The sequence below is a fragment of the Vespa velutina genome, chromosome 21 (genome assembly GCF_912470025.1).
Source record: "Vespa velutina chromosome 21, iVesVel2.1, whole genome shotgun sequence".
NCBI lineage: Eukaryota > Metazoa > Arthropoda > Insecta > Hymenoptera > Vespidae > Vespa > Vespa velutina.
In genome coordinates this window covers 3,382,654-3,403,352 of record NC_062208.1, presented here as the reverse complement: position 1 = coordinate 3,403,352, position 20,699 = coordinate 3,382,654, and the positions used below count along the sequence as shown (strand labels likewise).

The window sequence follows — 20,699 nt, the reverse complement described above, 5'->3', positions numbered from 1 at the left end:
GAGGGAGGGGAAGATAGAAACTAGAAATCCTTTTAGAATGTACTGCACCCTTCGTACAGACCACAGATTTATGCCGTAATTTGAATAATCGCGGATCTCGCGATCGAACTCGAGCCTGTTCGAATCGAATACCTAATCCGCCCGTATAGACGGACGATAGAGTGTCGGAGTTCGTGCTCGGCTGCCATCGTGCGAAAATGGTCAGAGGAATTCGAGGTTTCTAGGAGGAGAGAGGAGAGACCGAAGGCTCGAGTGTTTCGTGAAATAATCGGAATATAGGAGGATTTAAAGGTAGAGAGTTATGTTAACAACTATGAGGATGATGATAATCATGATGCTGATAAATTCTATTAGAGATACCAATTGCTATTGAATAGTAAATTGGTCTGTCCGTCTATAATTATTGATATTAATTGAAAATATAAATGACATTTAATTTTAAACCAAATTCGAATCCTTTCTCGCTTGTATTAGATATATATATATATATATATATATATATATATATATATGTATATATATAAAAATAAATCGATAATTTTTTAAAGAAAAGGTATTAAGAAAATAACAAGGATAAACTAAATAAAGAATTGCTTAAGGGAAAAATAATTTCACCAAAAATCAGGTTACGGGTAAATATAGAAAATAATCGAGCGAAGGGTAGAAAAAGTTAAAATCGATATTGCAGGTGCATTATTCAAAGGAGTAAGAACGAACGAACGAACGAACGAACGAACGAAGCAAAGAGCCGAGAGCATCGTGGGGTTATTATTTTCAGGGTCGACGCAGATGTTGCTTACTCGTGTTCGAGCACGCGGGAAGAAACGACAGAACGGTGTCGTCGAAAACTCTACTCGAGAGTAGACGCGTTACAGCGGGTGTGTTATTCATAGGTCGAAAACCCCTATGGATCATCCCTGGTTATGGCCTGGGGCAGCAATTTCTTGTAGATATACAAGCTAACGACTACGTTAACTTTCTCCCTATTCGCATGAGGTAATTATAAGAGTATTCTACGGAATGTCGACGATATTATATGACTTTCCTTGCTTCTAAGCTGAATTTCTTTGGCATATTTATATAAACGATTCGAATATATTATATGTATTTGATCTTTTAAAAATAATGAATTCATTTCGTTCATTCATTTGAGATCCAAATTTATTTTCAAAGCTATGTATTTATATCACGCAAACACGCGCACATACGCGGGCATACGTGCACAGGCACGCACACGTATCAACTATAAAAATACGTATAAAAAGAAACGATAAAACGAAATGTTTCGAAGAAACTCGGAACGTCTGAAGAAATAAAAGATCTCTTGACGGTTTCGCGGACACGTTCGATGAGAGGAAATATGCGAGATCTCGATGTAGTCAGTTTCGATGGTCTTCCTCCCGTGTCGTCTAGAACGCATCGAAGCATCGTATCGCGACTTTTAAACTTGCCTGAAACGAGCTTGCCCGTTTTCGTCTGCTCGTAACGCTCACTATACATGGCTTCTACCGTGGATATAGTACATACTTATCTAACGGCGTAGACGACGAAGAGAAAGACGAGGATGACGAGGAAGACGAGAAGGAAAAGAGAGTGCTGGAGGAAGAGGAGGAGGAAGAGGAAGTGGAAAACTCTGAGGAGAGAGACCGCAATGGCCGAGCACGAAGCTCCTTGAGATATTGCGCGAGAGTATACGTGACTCGAGCTTTGCGACATAGTTCGCGTGCACCTAAGATTCTTCTTCCTCCTCCTCCTCCTCCTCCTCCTCTTCCTCCTCCTCTTCCTGTTCCTCTACCTCCTGCTCCTGCTCCTCCTCCCATTTCTTCTTTTTCCTCTTCTCATTCTTCTTCTCCCTTTTTACTCTGCCGAGAGCAAACGTAATCAGGATGCCGCCTAGAAAGTCCAAAACGTATGTGTAGACATATACAACAGAAGGAAGTGAGAGAAACGTGCGATAGAACGCGGAAAAGAGAAGACATAATTTGAGTCGAAGGAAACTACGAGCTCTCGGCTATTGCCGGAGGAGGGAACGGCGATTGTTGCGCGAGATATAGATCGCGAATGCCGGAGGCTGGATGAAAATGGTCCATGCGGATCGATTTTTCCCGAGAATTCGTTTTCCTCGACTTATAAACGTTCTATTCGTTCTTATATTCTTTTTTAATAAATAAATATTCGATTACGTTCGAATGGAACAGAAATAATATTTGAAAAGATTTTCAATATTTTTATAATACAGAACTTTATTTAAGTTTGTTATAAATATTGATTACGTTTTATTATATTATAATTTTTTCTTTTCCAAGCAATAATGTAGACCTCTCTCTGATAGCTCGCATTTTTTATTATTTAATAATTCCTAATATAGATCTAAATAAATTGATAAAACACGGCTGTCCTGTTTAACGACGGTCTTCGCGGCGAGAACAAATTATGTAAGACGTTTACGAGCTAGTAATATACCTACACGCTGAGCGCGGAACGCATATTCTCTAATTATTTCCAACGTCGACCGCGCGCCTCGATTAATAGATTATCCGATGGGATGTACGGGTATAACGTTTCAAATTACGTGCCACGAGTAAGCACCCCTGTGTAACCTTTACGAACGTTTCAAGGAAATACTAACGTTCTTACACGATGTCATTGGTAATCTTTAGGAAAATGAATGAATCAATATTTGTTGTTGTTCGTTCATTCCTTTTTTCTTTTTTTCTCTTCAAGATTTTTCCCATACAATTTATTATCAATTTTGATTCATTCATTATCTAGTAGAAAACGCATCAAGTTTATTTCGTTTGAACGTTCAATTCTCGTGAAAAAGTTAATCCTTGTAAGAAAAAAAACAAATGGAGTTTGGTAAATACGTAGTAGATCGTTTCTCTAGGTAGAAGTTGTTTCGAAAATGATTACACTCGAAAACGCGTTCGGAAAGTATCGGAAAGACTGGAAAAGTGCAGGGATGTTACATCGACGTTGAACGGCTCGTGTTTCGTACTAGCTGCAGGAGAGAAGCTATCTTTTTCTCTCTTTTATGGGCTGATGTTGGGTCTCGAACTCGTATGCAACGTTGGATATTCCAAGAGGCAAGCTGGAGAGAGGAAGTCAACGGTTATGAGTTCGCGTTGAACCAAGCTTTACCTTCTCTCTCTCTCTCTCTCTCTCTGCTCCTATCTCCATCTCTTTCATTTTCTCTTATGTCCTTTAACCCTCTCCCTTTCTACTATACTTTTCTCTCTCTCTCTCTCTCTCTCTCTTTTTCGGCGTACGTGAGCGAGCAAAGAGCAAAGAACTCGAGCGTTTATTGCTCGGACGAAGTCTCGGCCATGACTACAGAATCCTTCGTGTGATAACGTTGCCGCGTTGGATGATCGGATGAAAGCATTTTGCGTGTGTGATATAAGACCACCTCTGAGGGATCAGTTTTCCTTAACGTTTATACAAAACAATTTCTCTACTCTTTTTTTTTTTTTTTTTCTTCCCATTGAAATTCCATTGAATCTTTTTCAAATCTTCTATTACGTTGAAGAGAGGGACTTTTTCTTTGTTTTTTCTTTTTTTCTTTTTATTTATACAGATAACCTGAATAATACTAATTTCTTGCTATTTTAATTATATTATATTCGTCAGGGATCTCTTCTTTATTCTTTTTTGTTAGATGAAAAATAAATGAGATCATATTTTATTCTCTCGCGTCCCACAAAGTCTACTCTTATCTTCGTTGTTTCTCGATCAGGAAAACGAAGAATCGACGTGGATAGAATTTTGATTCGTTGTTTAACTTTAATCAAAATCTCTCGCCTAGTCTCTTTCATCGGTCTCTATCTCTTTCATTCCTCGTGTTCCTCTCTCGTACGCATGTCAAATAGGGCGAGAAAAACGAGAGCTGGGACGAGCCGTCAGTCTCTCGTGAAATAATTGAAAAAAATATGGAGCACGGAGAGAAATTCGGTAAACCAGAAACCGTGCGAAGTTTCTGCTACACGAGCATGCTTACACTTTTATAAACTTTATCTCTGTGTGTGTGTGTGTGTGTGTGTCTGTTTAAACGTAAGAAGATGAGTAAAACGATATCGTGCTATAATTCATTATGCTCGACGTAACGAGGGGAGGTAATAGGACACTACTGACGATAAAACGTAAGAAACAAAAAGAAAGAAAAGGAAAGGATCCTTTAATAAAAAAAAAAAAAAAATAAAAAAAAAAGTAAAGGTGGATTTTTTATCACATCTAGTATACAAGCCTCTCCTTTTGCGAATCTCTTGTTCTTCATCTTTTTAATTTACTCAAAATTCACTTTGTCTATAGGGTGCGACAAAAGAAGAGTTCATTCGTTCTGTGATATATTCATTTTTATTGTAATAAGATAATTTTTTTATTTGCACTATCAAATTTTCAAGTCATTTTGAAATAAATCACCCAAGTGTTGAACTCTTTTTCTTAACACCTTGGAGGATACCCAGTTACCTAGCGTGCTCGATGAATTTCGGAATTGACGCTCTCGAAGACGATTCCTTACATCGGCTACGTTTGAACTCGAAGGAATCGCTGAATATTAATAAAGGAAACGCCAGCACGTTCACCCTATCTAACTGCACACGGAGAGAAAGAGAGAGAAAGAGAGAGAGAGAGAGAGAGAGAGAGAGAGAGAGAGAGAGAGAGACAGAGAGAGAGAGAGAGTAGGAAGAAGGCGCGACGAAAGCGTCACTCATACGTTAAACTACTAGTAGTCCTTGGCAAGTTCATTAGCATTTCATTTTTATTCATTGACCATGTTGAATGACTGAAAACCCAAGCAAAATTTAGGAAAAAAAAAAGAAGAAAATACAGACTAGACTGACGATTCGTCTTTAACTTTCCAAATCGTTTCTCGTTTGTTTTAATTTTCTTTTTGCCAGTCGAGAATCCACCAATCGTGACCATTAACTCTCAACGAATGGCAGACACTCCAAAGTGTCTCTATTAAATGCCTCATAAATCCGTGACTCCTTCTAATTGGCCAACTAACGAAACGTTGAACACCCTGGACGATAATAAAACGGTAATGTTTCTCAGTTTATAACTATTGTCCGGCTACACTTTGCTGGAAGAACGAAATTATTTTTACGGGTACCTATGAATGTGTAGGAATGTATGAACGGCTGCTCGTTTTACTAACGATCGATATCGTTATTTCTTTTATATATAACGTTTCGTTTTAAATCGGTTCTTTTCTAGAAATCGACTTTTAACCGGTTTATATGAATCCAATTTTAGGACAGTTCGTGACACATTTGTTCTCGCAGAAACATTTCTGTTCGGTAAATATTAATATTTTTTAAACTTCTAAGGTTTTGCATTTCCCGTTATTATACAAGTCTGTCTTGCACTTGCAGTATATACATCTTGCACGTGTCTTTTGACTCGTTTAATAGCTTACAAACATAGTGTTATTTTTCTTATCTTCACTCGTGAACTGCACCTGAGTCAACGATCTTTGACTTTTACGTCCTGTTTAATGAAAATAAATAATATTGCATAATATATGTTTATGTTGTCGAATTTACGATCTCTCTCTCTCTCCCTCTCTCTCTCTCTCTCTCTCTCTCTCTCATTTTTTTTATCAAAGTTTGTCGATTCTTTTTTCTTTACCCTGATTTTTGTCGAATTTCACGTAGCGCTGTAAATTCTTCGTCGATGTACTCGTTTCTACCGACACATGAATTAACAATGACTCTCCAGCGAGACTTCAATTTTTGTTACTTTTTTCTCTCTTTTCCTTTCCAACGTCGCTATGTACAAGTTTAACGGAAAGGTAGTCTTTAACAATTCATACATCACGAAGGGAATCGAATTCTACGCTTTCGAATAAGTTAGTCATACTTTTTAATAGAAATTTCTATTCGATTCAAATGAAATGGAATCAATTTTTGAACAATCCAAGAGAATCATAGTTTTGTATTTTTTCCTTTTTTTTTTTTTATAATAGAAAAAAGATTTGAGAATAGAGGTTTAATTATTGAAATCTCTTGGACTGTTCGTTAAAGATCTCAATTCGTAATGATTTATAAAGTATTCTTAACAAAAAAAATATATATATATATATATATATATATATATATATATATATAACGAGCGAAATCGTTTAGAACATTGCAATTGGTATAGTAAGAGCTTTTCGAGTTTACCTATTTTTTTTTTCTTTTCGTAGGCTAGCCAACTGTTTTTCCAGGGTAGCGACTACTCCAAACTCTCTCTCTCCCTCTTTCTCTTTTTCTCCTCACCATCGTGGCTTCTATCAAGTTTTGTACGTGCGGCTGAATTTGACCGGTCTTTTGGCATCAATCCAAAACTTGTGCCATACGTGCTTACCTGCTGCCATTGGCCACGAAGGAAACAGTAGGTTGGTGATTCTAGAAGGGATGGAAGGGCTTGGAAAAATCAAACGGACGAGGGAAAATATGCGTTCCGGAATCCGCACGTACGCAGTCCATCCTTTTGTGGCCTTTGGCGAAAGGAATACGAAGACAAAAGTTACGAAAGGTTCAAGTGAGAAAGAAAAAGAAAGAGATGAAAGAAAGAGATGAAAGAAAGAGATGAAAAAAAGAGAGAGAGAGAGAAAGAGGGAGAGAGAAAGAGAGAAAGAGAGAAAGAAAGAAAGAGAGAAGATAAAGGGAGAATAATTCCATGCACGCACGGAGGAGCAGAAATTAGCCGCAATCTTTGCACCGCTTACGGACAATTACCGCTGAGATTGCTTGCTCGAGTGTGTTTCTTTCTTCCTTCTTTTGCTTTTTCTTTTTCCTTTTCTCTCTCTCTCTCTTTCTTTTTTTTCTCTCTTTTTTTTTTTTTTTCTTTTTCAACGCATCGCTATCGTCGAACGACGCCTAAGGGACGATTTAGAAAAAAGATCATGGCTTCCGCACGCTAGGCGTTCCGTTTATCGAGTCGGTCTTAAACGATTCCCTGAGATGAAGCCATACAGGTCGTGAAATAAATCGGTAGCGAGCTCACGACGTCGCCAGGAAGATAGCAGCAAGAAGTCCTGCAGCTGTAATCCGAAATGACGCTGAGAAATTGTAGGAAGCCTTGGCGATGTTGCCTGCTTTTCTGCATAGCATAGCAAGATGATTATGCGATCATGAACGATGATCGTAATCATGTTAATTGCACGGTGAAGCGACTATACCGAAAATTTCATTCGTTATCCTTAGTTTTGATAGAGACAGAAAGGAAGGAGATGCTATTTTGAGTTTTTTTTTTCTTTTCTCTTCCTTTTTTCTTCCTTTCTTCTTTTTCTTGTTTTTTTTTTTTTTTTTTTTTTTTTTTTTTTTTTTTTTTTTATTAATTCGTCTACGTTCAAGAGATACGTCGAAAAATGTAATTTCTATACGTTTATTATTTTGGAAATTTTATCGATCACACTCCTCAGTTACTCCTACTTCATATAAAATTTCTCGTCAAGGAAAAAGAATGTAAAATTTTCTAAAAGAAAAAGAACAATATCGTATCTTACGGAGGAAGCGAACGATCCACTTCCCGAAGTCACCGAAAGCATTAAGGGAATGAATCGAGAGAAGAATCGACGAGACACGAATAGAAGGCGAAAGAAAGGTTCTAGAGAAGAGGACAAAGTTAGAAAAGGAGGGACCGAACGATTCGTAGAAAAATCGTTGACCACGTTGGAAAGGTAATTGCGTGGAAGCAACGAGAAGGAAGAAGACTCCTTCCCCATCGAAAGTTTTCTCCGCGCGATTCCGCATTGTCTCCTGCCCTTCGCCTTTTCTTATCCATAGAATTCTAAAAGTGATGATAGTGGTGGTAGCTTGCATGTAGTCGGAGGTACCTACCATCAAAAAAGCTCGTTTGCATATGCTATTCCGAGTTAAGCGCTGCTTGGATAAAACAAACATCCCTTACCCCTCCCTTTCTTTCTCTCTCTTTCTCTTTCTCTCTCTCTTTAATAATCGTCGCAAATCCCGCATTGTTTCCGACGATTTTGCAACGAGTTGCCGACACTGCCGTATTCATTCCTATGGGAAGTTTTCTCTCTCTTTCTCTCTGGCTCACACTCTAACCTTATCCTCTTTCTGTTTTTTCTTCTTTTTCTTCTTTACCTCCTTCTCCTCCTCCTCTTCCTTTCATTTTGCTATCTCATTCCTTCTCTTTCTCTACTTCCAGTGCATTCGGCGTTGAAATTGAAACGGAACTGGAGCATCACATCGTATCGACCAGCTACTGGTAGTCTACGAAAAGAAAGATTTTAATAGAAACACTGACGAAGGTGAAACCCTTTCGAGCGTTTCTGTCTAAGCATCAGATTCTCTTTGGAAACAAAAACTAAGAATAGTTTTGGACTTTTCTTTCCCTTATTCTTATTTTTCTTTTTTTTTTCTTTTTTTTTTTTTTTTTTTTTTTTTTTATAAGCTCTTCCTTCGCTGTTTACTTTTAAAAATTCGAATATTTACTTTATTAGAAATAATTGTCATTCGATGGGATTTTATTTTAGGGATCTTAAGTAGATGTATCGAACTGGAAGAAGAGGGTATATCAATTATTGGTATATCGAGATAGACCACGAATATAAATGACTTTTTATTTTATTATATACGTTTTCATATATATATATATATATGCATATATAAGTTTATTTCTTCCAGATAAATAAAAGTAATTTGAATATTTATTTCTTTTTTGTATAAAAATAATTCATTAGAGATAATAAAGGATTCTAATTTCTAATTCTCGTTTAGTAGCTACATTGGTTTTGTATCGATCATTTTTAAAGTGCGCTTTTTGGCTGAACAATTTGTCTTCTCTTCTTTTCTTTTTTTCCTTTCTTCCTTTTTAACTTTTCCAAAATTTTCGTGGGATGAAAAAACAGCACCTTTTAAAATGTTCACTTCTTTCTCTACGATTATTTTCTCATAGCTCTGATAATTATTTCGAAGCGCCGCCTTTAAATTTGCGGTCATGATCATGATTCATGAGATTCATACGCGAGCGCACGGTGTGCGCGCCGTTGCGAAAATAACGTTGGGAAATGCGTTCGCGCTCTCGCTTCTGCTTTTTCAGGTTATTAATATTTCGTTGAAAATTTTCTCTCGCATCGCTATTATCATGCATTTTGGTGTCGCGCGAGCGTATCGTCGCTCGACCAGCTCAACCGTCCTTGTACTCTTTTAATATCGAACGTTCTTCGTGACTTTGCGATTGAGGTGCATAAACACAAACGCGCGCACACACGCACACACACACACACACACACACATGCATATATATATATATATATATAGGTATATTGTTTCATATCAATTATCAAAATGGTATATCAAATGTATCGTTCTTATAACGTAATCCGAATAAATTCAAAAGTGATTGCCTGAAGCAAAATAATTAATATTAATCATTAATATGTTTTTAACAAACTTTACAAATTACTCTGACGTTAAATCAAATTTTATAGAAATATATTTTTTATTTATCAATATTTTATATCAGAAAAATTTTAAAGCCAATGGTTCAAAGTTATGAGAAAATAATTAAAACGTATTATTTTTTTCAAAAAAAGAAAAAGAATAAAAAATACGAACGTGTAAAGGAAGAAAAAAGCATGATCAGTTAAGAAGTGTATTTTTAAAGAAGTCAATGAAAAACGAATACTATCATTAGAATAATAATTCATGGAATTAATCCTTTATGCCTTGTGAGTCGACTTTTAGATGTATCAGAAAGACATAAAATCTGGACAATAAAAGAAATTGATTGATATTCTGAAGACAAGTTAAACGAGCCAAACATACTTGAGCAATGGTTGTTTCTTCGTGATAACAGCGAATGGAGGCACGTTCCCAACGGGATGTCCAGAATCAACGGAGAAGCAAAAAGAGAGTATGGCGAACGCTTTGGAATGTCTTTGCTACTTTGGACGGTGAGGTCAGTAGTTTGCTCGTCTCTATCCGTGTACAGTGTGGGAAGGCACGTAAAGTATCTCGCGCCAAAGTTTCGTCAGCCGTTGAGCCAGCGTTGTCCCCGACCGAAGTCAATATTGTCGAGGTACGTCGCTCTCTCTCTCTCTCTCTCTCTCTCCCTTTCTATCTATCTACCTATCTATCTATCTATTTTACTCTCTCATATGCACCTTATTCGCTTGGTGCAAAGATGGTCTAAAGGAGTATAGGAAGACGATGAGAGAGAAAGATATCAAGTAGAGAGAGAGAGAGAGAGAGAGAGGATAGAAGGAGGAAGAAGGGTCAGAGATTGCTTGGACGGTCGGGACGGTGAGGTGGCAATGCTGAAAATTGGATTTTCTAAAATATTCATAACGCGGTACTCTCTATCTCTTTCCCTCGTACAACTTCCCGGTTCCTGACTTGCGTTTTTCCGTGAGGTAGGAGGAAGAGGAGAAGAAGGGCGGCATGGTTGTGGTACGACGAAATATGTGGGGTATATTAAGAAGGCGTCGAAGAAGACTTGGTATAGTAAGAGAAAGATAGAGAGATTTCTAGTATGGGTGATAAATAAAAGTGAAAGAGAGAAAGAGAAAGAGCAGGATCCTTTTCATTTCAAAACGTTCGCCGATAAAGAATTCACCTAAATCGAGTTTCTCGAATATTTCTGATGGAAAGCTTAGGCCTTGCAAAATGCTTTCAAGGGAGAAGAGAAAAGCCAGACCGAAGAGAAAGAGAGGGTCCTTGTCAGGAAAGCAACGATCTCTCAACGTAGGCGTCTGTACCAACGCTTTCTCCTTTTAGCAGACGATAGCATTGGTAGTGGTGTTGGTGATGGTGGTGGTTGTTGCACCGACCCCTTTGCATTAAGATTAGCGAGCTAATGGCACCGCGGAGGAGGACTAGTACTGTCTCACTCTCCCGTCTCACGTTTCCCTTCTTATCCATGGCTTTCGCCTTGCCGTGCAATCTCGACTCGCTACGTGAGTGCTACTGCTACGAACATACGCAGGGACCAAGCACGTATTTCGCCTGAGGAACCTGAAAGTGCTCGCAAGTGCGTTCCGACTACTTCGGGGATAGAGACGAAACATGGAACCACCCTTCGATCCACTCTTAACAATTTCATGGAAGAACAATAGGAAGGATTTTCCTATGGTGTATAAATTTAAATTGTTAAAAGGACTCGTTCAACATTTAAGCAAAATTTTTTTCTACGTACATCTCCGATTTAGAGGCATATATTCTAGCAAGTTAAATTCTTTTTTCTTTAATTGAATATATATATATATATATACATATATGTATATGAAGTTTCGGAATTCGATTAAATTTCATAAATGGGCCACTAAATATTCTTCACGTGTCGTTCGATCGTAACCCAAGTGCGTAATGGAGAAGAAGTTCTAGGCAAAGTCAATTAGTATACATTTCGAAAGTTCGTCTGGAGATCCCTCGTGGTCTCATAGTGTTCTCCCACTCGGCAGACGTACCCTCGCTAAATGGACCGTAGCGTATAATCTAAAGTCCATATGGCCTCACTGCCGGTACTTATGCCATTACGTTGCATTAGATTAGTATCGGTTGTCTCCATTGTCGAGTACTTTACAACGAACGCGAGGTCCTTACTAACAAAAAGCTGTTTGTCTGTTCTTACAAAATTTAACCCTATTTGCTATCCTTTTCTCCTATTCCTTCGAGATCTATATATTTCTTCATCGAGCAACTCACAATGAGGTCACACGTGGTATGTACGTGGTGTGTTCTAAACGAGCATAATCGAATAACTTGCTCATAAGAATGAATTTTAGATATTATATTTTAAATCAAAACTTTATTATTTATATTCGCATCATTTAATATAAAATTCTTTTAGTTTTGAAAAATTATCCCTTTGGACGTACATCGACTTGAATTTTAACAGACAATCGTTCGGAAAGCTATTTATATGGTGACAGAAAGGTGCTTGATGGACCTGTGGATTTTCATGGTTCATCTCGAAATCGATCGATTGTCCTCTCTTTCTCTCTTCCTCTCCCTCTCTCTGTGGACCAGTCGCGTGTTTGCCCTTCACACTCTCGAAAAGGTTCGCCAACTCGTCTGGTTTTTACGAAATTTATCGGTATGTCCGTGATAGTAAAATCTCTTTGACATGTACCTGTTAATCCATTCTTCTTGTTGCAAATAATTTTATATCCGGGAAAGATTTTATTAATATCAGCTGATCGTAATTATTGGCGAAAGAAAATGGACGGCTGTTCTCGTTCCCTTTATTACACTTTAACCCATATAAAAATATTAAGTCATTTAAGATAAAATATATTAAATTAGTTTCCATCATTAATAACATGTTTTATTTCAAAGTTAATTCGTTCAGATCAATTTCAAATTTATTACGTTAATAATTGAAGTTATTTAGAAAGAATAATTAACTTCCCATCGATAATAAAACATGTTTTATTATAAAGTTCACATTTTTTCGATCGATTGATCGATCGATCGATCGATAAAAAATGAGGTAAAATTAAAACGTAGGAAGAAAATTGATGATCCCGCTAAACAATGAAGATCGAAATAACGATTTTTTTCCAAGTTTTCGTAGCGTATCGGTTTGGCAGGTCACGTGCACTCCCGTCATTACGTTGATGTCCTGGGAGCCGGCGTACGTTAGGCCAATGTTGTATATCAGAACGGATTACGGTGTGCATGATACCCTCGAGCAATACGTATGAATCAAGAGGGTGACCGAGAATGCACACTGTCCGGGATTACGAACGCGTACCTACCTACCTGATTCAACTAGATTCGTTTACGTGCGAGAGAAGAGCTCTGTTTCAAGTTCAACCTATTCGTTGCCTCTCACTTCCTTCTCAGGTAGGAATTATGCGAGGGTGACATATTTGAAAATTCAAGGATGTTCGTTCTCCCTATCCAAGTACTAAGGTATACATACCTCGTTATTTTTATCTCCTCGAATTGCTTTAGGCGAACGTTAATTCCAAACTGAGCTCTTTTTGCTTTCTTCTCTTTTATGTCAACTGATTTTTAACAATTTCATTTTTAATTATATTATTCTTCGATCGTCGACTTCATTCATACGATTCATACTATTCATTGTTAGAGATACAATAACGTACGTGTACACAATGAATGATTCTATGAATATGCATATTCATCAAAGATATATAGAATATAATTAAAATGATATAATTTTTTTGTCTTCTTCTTCTTTTTTTTTCTTTTTTTAAAGAAGAGATAAATTCGTTGATAGCGAACGTGACGCAACGTAGATATAATATAATTGTAGAGTGTGCATTGACGATAAATTATTTTATAAGTATGCGTTTCTTTCATATATTAGATATAATTGAACTATCGGAGAATTTTTTTTTGTAAGAAGAAAGGGATATTGTCGTTAGAAATTTAAAATAACAAGGAAAAGCAAGATAGGAAAGCATCGAAACACATCGTATATGTGTTTGATCTCTCTCTCTCTCTCTCTCTCTCTCTTTCTCTCTTTCTCCCTCTCTTTCGCTAATTAATTCGATAATGGGCGAGGATAATGAAAATATTATCCGTGGCCGTATTTAAGCAATCCCCATGGTGGCGGTCTCGCGGCCATTATTGGCGGCGGACATACTAGTCGGTGCCGTTGCAATTACGAACTCGCGAAGCCGGCGGCGCCGTACGCGTGCGTTACAACGCATTGACATGCGATTGCTAATTATTAAATGGGAATTATTGTTCCAAGAACGGGATACTAATGCCATAGCGTATATTATCCAGTTGAACGATTCATAAATCGACAAATTTACTTATGTTCTTTTCATTTCTCTCTCGTTCTTTTTCTTTTTTTTTTCTCTCTCTTTCTCTTTTCTTTACTTCTTTCATTTTTGCTTTTTATCAAAGATACAACGAAACGACACACAGAAAGTCTTCATTCGACAGATATATTATGCGATTGGTATAGAGATATGAAATAGCTTTGCATCAACAAAAACGGTCCTTTTGAGATAAAGATCGTGGGACAAAGAGAACGATATCACAACTCGCACGATTACTATCGAAACACCACGCCTCGCTTTCGTGGCACGAAATTAATTAACGATAAGATTAATCAACTTCGAAATGTATATTCCACACCTGCTCATTTTCTGTCGTTTCTTTCTCTCTCTCTCTCTCTCTCTCTCTCTCTCTCTCTCTCTCTCTCTTTCTATCTCTATATAAATTTATCTATTTGCATTACTGCAATAGCATAGACCACATGCTTTCATATCTAACAGAATTTCAGTATACACCTATTGGTTGGTATTATACGAGGTACTCGATTACATCTCTATGCTGATTGGCTAGCGTTTTGGTTGAGCGACTCCTCTATCTTCCATTTCCCGTCGATCTCTTTGTCAGCCATTGTCCATTACTGTGACGCGTAATTAGAAGATTGTTGCATCGATTACATCGACATCTTTGCGGATCCAACGAAATACATGAATCATCATAATCGTCATCTATATTCGATTATTTTTCTATTATCAAGGATAGATCGTCTAATTAGATTCAGATGCAGATTCATTGTTATTAGAAAATTCATATTTCATGTAGTATAACATTAATGAAATTTTAGAAATAAATTGGATTAGGAATTATGCAAAACACATCTGTGTACTGCATGTATTATGTATTAATATTAGCACAGCCGAGTTAACATTATAACTATCATAAATAGTTTCAATATATTATATATATTATTATCATTATTATTATTATTATTATAATAATTATTATTATTATTTTATTATTGTTATTATTCGACTTATCAAATGTATAGTTTACTGTACGTTTATATACACTGTTATAATGAAAGCCTTATAACAGCAGAGTATGTATGTATGTACATATAAACAAAATAAGAAATGGTCGCATGCTTGTCCTTGAGCCAAGCAAGGCACTCGCGCTTGTCTCACAGTCGTGCTTTGTCCTTTGTGGTGTGAACAGCTCTCTCGAACGTGTAGGAATATCTTTCTTTTCATTCTAATTTTCTACAATAATTATAGGTACTTTAATTTTTCGTTTGGTTAATATATTTTTAATAACTTTCAACTATATAATTAATAATTTATTTATTGTAATCGATCGTATTATATATGCGTCATATATACATTTTATATTTTATATGCTATATTTTATCTAGCGAGAAGGAGAAAGAGAGAGAGAGAGAGACAGAGAGGAGAGAGAGAGAGAGAGAGAGAGAGAGAGAGAGAGAGAGAGAGAGAGAGAGAAAGAGAAAGGAAGCTTAGAACAGGCAAAAGGAAATATAACAAAAGACGGCGGTGTTTAACCTTGAGCTTAGGAAGATATTTGTTATTGTTTCATTTAAGCGTTCTATAAGCGTTCTATTTCGATATTGCAAACAGCTCTTTTCAGAACGTGCTCTCTAGCTCTCTTCTTTCCGCGGAATTTTTCTATATTATACATTTTTTAACAAGGATTTCTATACGCTGCAACCTTCGTATGGTGAGATCCAGGTAATTGATATTCCCTATGGTGTTTATCCATTTTACATAGTACAACGTAGTCAGTACCGAGTTAATGGCTGACGTTTCAGAATATCTTAGCTTTTAAGATCGTTAAAAATCACGTTCATGTTTAGTATATTAATGCAATAATCATTTGTGACGCTTTAGATTATAATTTATGCATATTCATAAGGGTGAATTGAAAATTGTTCCAGTGAATCTTCATCGACAAATTCATCTTATCGTTTTCATTCATAATATAAATTCCATCGTTTTACGTTTTAAAACATATAATTAATAATATCTTCTTTATATGATCGATGCTTGTTATTATAAAAATGTATTAATCGGGCATAAAAAAGACGGAGATGCATAAAGAAAAAGAAAGGAAGAGAGAGAGAGAGAGAGAGAGAGAGAGAGAGAGAGAGAGAAAATAATGACTAGATATAGAAGACGATCGAAGCGAATGAGTCAGCAAATCGCAATCAGACGAGATCCAACGTTCTTTTTCCAAGTTCAATGACCGAAGATAACTCTCGTTATCGGTTCGTCTACCAACTCAATATCGAACGTAGCTCTCTCTCTCTCTCTCTCTCTCTCTATCTTTCTCACTCTCTATCTCTCAGGGTCTTTACATCTCGATGCACGTTTGTCGCGGACACCAAGCCGTTGGGGTGGTGGTGAGATCGGTCGAGGGTGAACGCATAGTTGCACCGAGGGCAGCAACGAAGTACTCTAGTAGTAAACTAAACCGCTTATCGGACGAATACCTCAACGTTACCAAATGCCAAGGAGAAATTCCGCTACTCTTCACTGAAAACTGTTGCCTGTCGACGAAAAGACCTCCGCTTATGTTACAAAGTACAAGGTATTCTCTTACTTACTTAAATCGTTTATCTGCATGTTAGAAATACTTTAGTTTCTTCGATTTAATTGTATAGAATTTGAACACTTAAATAAGAGAATTATTTACGTAATTAAATAGAAAAACTGTATACCCTTGAGAGGTACTTCGATCCTATCGTGCATTTTTTTACACATGTATATATATATATATTATTTTTTATAAGTTATTTTAAGAAATAAATGGCGAAACTTTTTGTTTGTAATAGAAAATCGAGTTGATATTTATAGAGTTTCTGTTCGACGGGAAGCATGTAATGCAGCTCGAGAGATTCGGCCTTAATTGAGCGAAATTAGTAATAATTAGATTCTATAAGAATAAATAGTGGGAAATACAAAGGCGAAAGCAAAAGTTGTAGGGAGTAAAATCGTAGAATAGTTCGCTTCGTTTAGCAGTAGGGGCGTCGAAGCAGGATACTGGATAGTAACGAAACATCGCACGAATGTACCTATCTACGTTGGAGAAACGAGCCGAGCCGACGGAACAATCTACTTGGCGCTTTAACGACCCAACCCCTCTCGCTCACGACTCTTGTAAACATAAACCGGTAGTGAGTCTCGATGGAAATTAGATTGTTGTTACGCCGTCGATGTCTAGGGAGTTTCACGTCAACGACGTCCCTCGTTACGTTCTCTTAGACGACACATCGAACTTTCCTTTCATTTTATACTTCATCGAATTGTTATTTCTTAACGACCACTAAAACTAGTCCGACCTTTAAGTTCATTAGGTTTATCTATATGTTTCTTAGATTGAATTTATTTATTGCAATAAAAAGCAGGTTAATCAATCTATCATCTTTATCAAGAGAAATCTATACCTTATATACTTATAACTAATCAGATTGAATTACTTTTTGAAAAGTCATCGTCGACGAATCGAGGAAAAAGAACTTAGATGTAATATTAATCCAAGAAAGGACAAATAATCTCGTAAGATTTATAAGATCGATCAGTGGGTGTAACCCTTTGAAAAGAATCACCTGAGAAGAAAATTGCCACTAAAGTCTGGTCTTTGCCGTCTCTAAAGGCGTGATCTTTGGATTTATATTTTCTCCTTGGGGTACTCTTATCGATAATGTTACGAACATTTTTCGAAATTCACATAAGTTAGAACGGTAAGCAGAATTTTTATCTTATCGAGAAACCAACGTCATGATTTATACGTACTTATTCAAACGTAATAAATATGTACCTATATATGTACGTACGTATATGTATATATATATATATATATATATATATTTCGATAATTACCTAGAACAAATTAGTTCAAGTTATTAGGGAATCACACATAAGCCGAATTTAAAGCGTATATCCGTGGCTATCCGAGGCCGTCAGTTTGGCCGAAATTCAGCGTTAGGCCGATGCTGCTGTAATAATTTATCTATCCCTCGTAAAATATAGCTCTTCCCGGTGTGCTGTTAGTGAAGCTGGAAAAGCCCTCCCTGTTAAATCGCTTTGAAGAGCGAGCGACGCAACCACGAAGGGTTCTTTTACATGAAATACATATGTACTTAGTTATAGGTGGTACGTTGGTATTTGGACTACGGCTAAAATTTTACGCGAAAATGACCACATCATCTGAGAGTACGTTGGTTTTTTGATAAGCCGACGAATTTTAATTATCCTGAATAGAGTATATTTAAATTGAGATTTTATGCGGATTCAGTACAGTCCTATAGGAATTTTTTTAATCATGTCGATTGATTAAGAATTTCATAAGATTTTTTTTATATTATATATATATATATATATATGTGTGTGTGTGTGTGTGTGTGTGTGTGTGTGTGTGTGTATGTTTGATAATAATAATTTCATACTAATTGTGCAATAGTCTCATTAAAAAATCCCTTTGTCAATTGATCTAGCATGTATTTTAATTTTAACGGCGAGAGTTTAGAACACTTAACGATTTCCTGCACGTCGAGAGAAATAGAATACCATTGTATTTGTTTCGTAGATTCATCGATATGTGGAAACGAATCCACAAGGAAGCACAATAGAGGACATCGATATCTGTAACTTTGTCCGTATAATGGATTTTACGGGGAACTTCTAGCATAACGATGATCCGGTGACCCAATGCTGTCATCGAAAATAAATCGACTTCGTTCGTCGATATCCGTTCGTTTCTTCCTTCCTTTGATTCTAAGGCTAGCCCCTCTCTCTCTCTCTCTCTCTCTCTCTCCTTTTCTGTCCCTTTAGCGATTGCATTAATAATTTAACTTACAATTAGATATTCGAATGTTACAGCAGTTTAAAATATTGGGAAATAGTTGATATATCGGTCGTATGTTAATTTTCTCTTTTGATCTATATTATGAATACATGTAAAATATTTTAAGATCGTCCGTCTCGATTTCAATAAATAATATCTTTATTATAAATTCCATAAATTATAGTGCTCGATGATATTGATATGATCTTTGGTCTTTTTCATGGATAAAAATGAAATTCACGTGAATAAGATGCTCTTTGATGTACCTAACTGTGCTAGACATCCGATTATCGTATTTGATTATTCGCTAAATCCATCAAAGGAACTCTCGAAAACGAATCGCGATTATCAACGTAGACGATGTCTTGCTTTCGCATACCTGCTCGCCGTAATCATCGCACGTAAAAAGCGTACAAAGTCTTTTGGGATTTTCTTCGTAGCTTGGTACACTATTGTATCTACGTCGAGGAAATATCAAGCTCGTAAAAGGTACGACGAGAAATCCTAAGAATTTCGTTCTACAACATTTTATTCAGCGTAATATTCGAAAGCTCTTTCACGATCGATACTTTAATTTCGTCTACAATCTGAAAGGATCTAAATTTATTATTATGCCTTTTTTGTTTAATTATTTGCTAGTTGAAAAAAAAAAAATTAATAGAAAAAAAATGTTAGTAAAACATATTATAGGGACGTAGTTAATTTATCTAATAGAACACAGTTCTTGATATTTGTACTCGACGAGTAACGATAAAAAAGATAGCAAAAACGAAGAGGATTAGTAGTTTAGATATTACCGACTAGACGTATTCCTGCGGTGCACTGGCATATTTGGTTCGGCCCGATATCCACGCTTGCTAACGAGCCTAATTGCCATGATCGAATTGCTTTATTAATTGAGTCTGAGCGACACACGAACGGGCTTTTAGGTCGCTCGTTGGATATCCGATATCCGTTAAGCCCTCGAGTAAAGGGTAGAGATCGAGGAGGGTTGAGAACGAAAAGGGCTTGTCCGATGGACCTTCGAATTCCCTTTCGAACGGAAGAAACTCCTGGAAGAAAGCGAAACGATGTTTCACTTTGTATTGCCTTTTTCTATACGTCGTTTTCTTCAAACCACATAACTTTTTCTTTCACCGAACTCCGTACTTTGTTTCCTCGAGCATCGAGCTTTAAAGGATCCGAAGGTAGAAGAAAACGATAACGCGTCCCTATCTTTTCGCAAAGATACGAGGATGGAACTTGATGAAACTTCCTTCCAAAGTGGAATTCCGTTAAATTAGTAAGGAACTTTCTTTCGATGGGTTTGACCCCGCTTTAAAGTTAAGTAGCAGCGAGCCTTCGAAAAGCGGGTCAACATTTTCCTCAAAATCTAAAATGATGTTTAAAGTGTAAAAAGGAAGATAGAAATGAACGAGTGAAATTTTCTCATATGATCTTTTTATTATATCAATTATATTATTCCCGCAAATGATAATCAAATTGATCGACATTAATCTTGGAAAGGGATAAAGAGAGAGGAGATACACGCATCAAAGGATAGAAACATCCCTTTTTCGTACGACATCGAAGAATAGAGAGACGAAAGCCAGTTGTAATGTTGTATGGATGTAGGAGAGAAAACAAGAAAATATATCACGTTTATCCACAAATTATCACTTCCTATTACCGCGGAACGTTAACGCGTACCGCAGCTCCACGCTTCGTTTCACATAATTACGGGGTTGGCTCGATAGTATAGCGTAGGAACGACGACACCCCCTAACTCACTGTACTTCCAACGACAGGGGATGGTACTATTACGTTCTGTATAGGGTTCACCCTTTATCTTCTTCCTACTTATTTTTCTTTTACTTTATTTTTTTTACTTATTACGGACATGCACTTTTTTTTTTTCCTTTTTTAGTCATCTTTTCGACTTTTATGTTTCGTAGGAAAAATCCTTTCTATTCTTTTTCCTTCTCTCTCTCTCTCTCTCTCTCTCTCTCTCTCTCTCTCTCTCTCTCTCTCTCTCTCTTTCTTTCTTTCATCTTTTTTTTCCGGCTTTCTCTCTTCTTCTTCTTCTTCTTCTTTTATGTGTTTCATTTTGTTGTTCGTTTTTTTTTCCCTTTCTTTTTTGTTGTTTTTTGA

The 20,699-nt window shown here is 36.6% G+C and overlaps 2 long non-coding RNA genes across 3 annotated transcripts in view; one reads left to right on the top strand and one right to left on the bottom strand.

Moving 5' to 3' along the window:
• Positions 1–20,699, top strand: part of LOC124956228 — a 79,276-nt gene that overhangs the window by 6,952 nt on the left and 51,625 nt on the right. The window lies entirely within an intron of this gene.
• Positions 7,413–9,969, bottom strand: LOC124956229. Its single transcript, XR_007103180.1, has 3 exons — positions 9,783–9,969; positions 7,900–8,225; positions 7,413–7,825 (listed from the first exon to the last, which is right to left on the bottom strand). It is a non-coding gene; the product is annotated as an uncharacterized LOC124956229 (long non-coding RNA).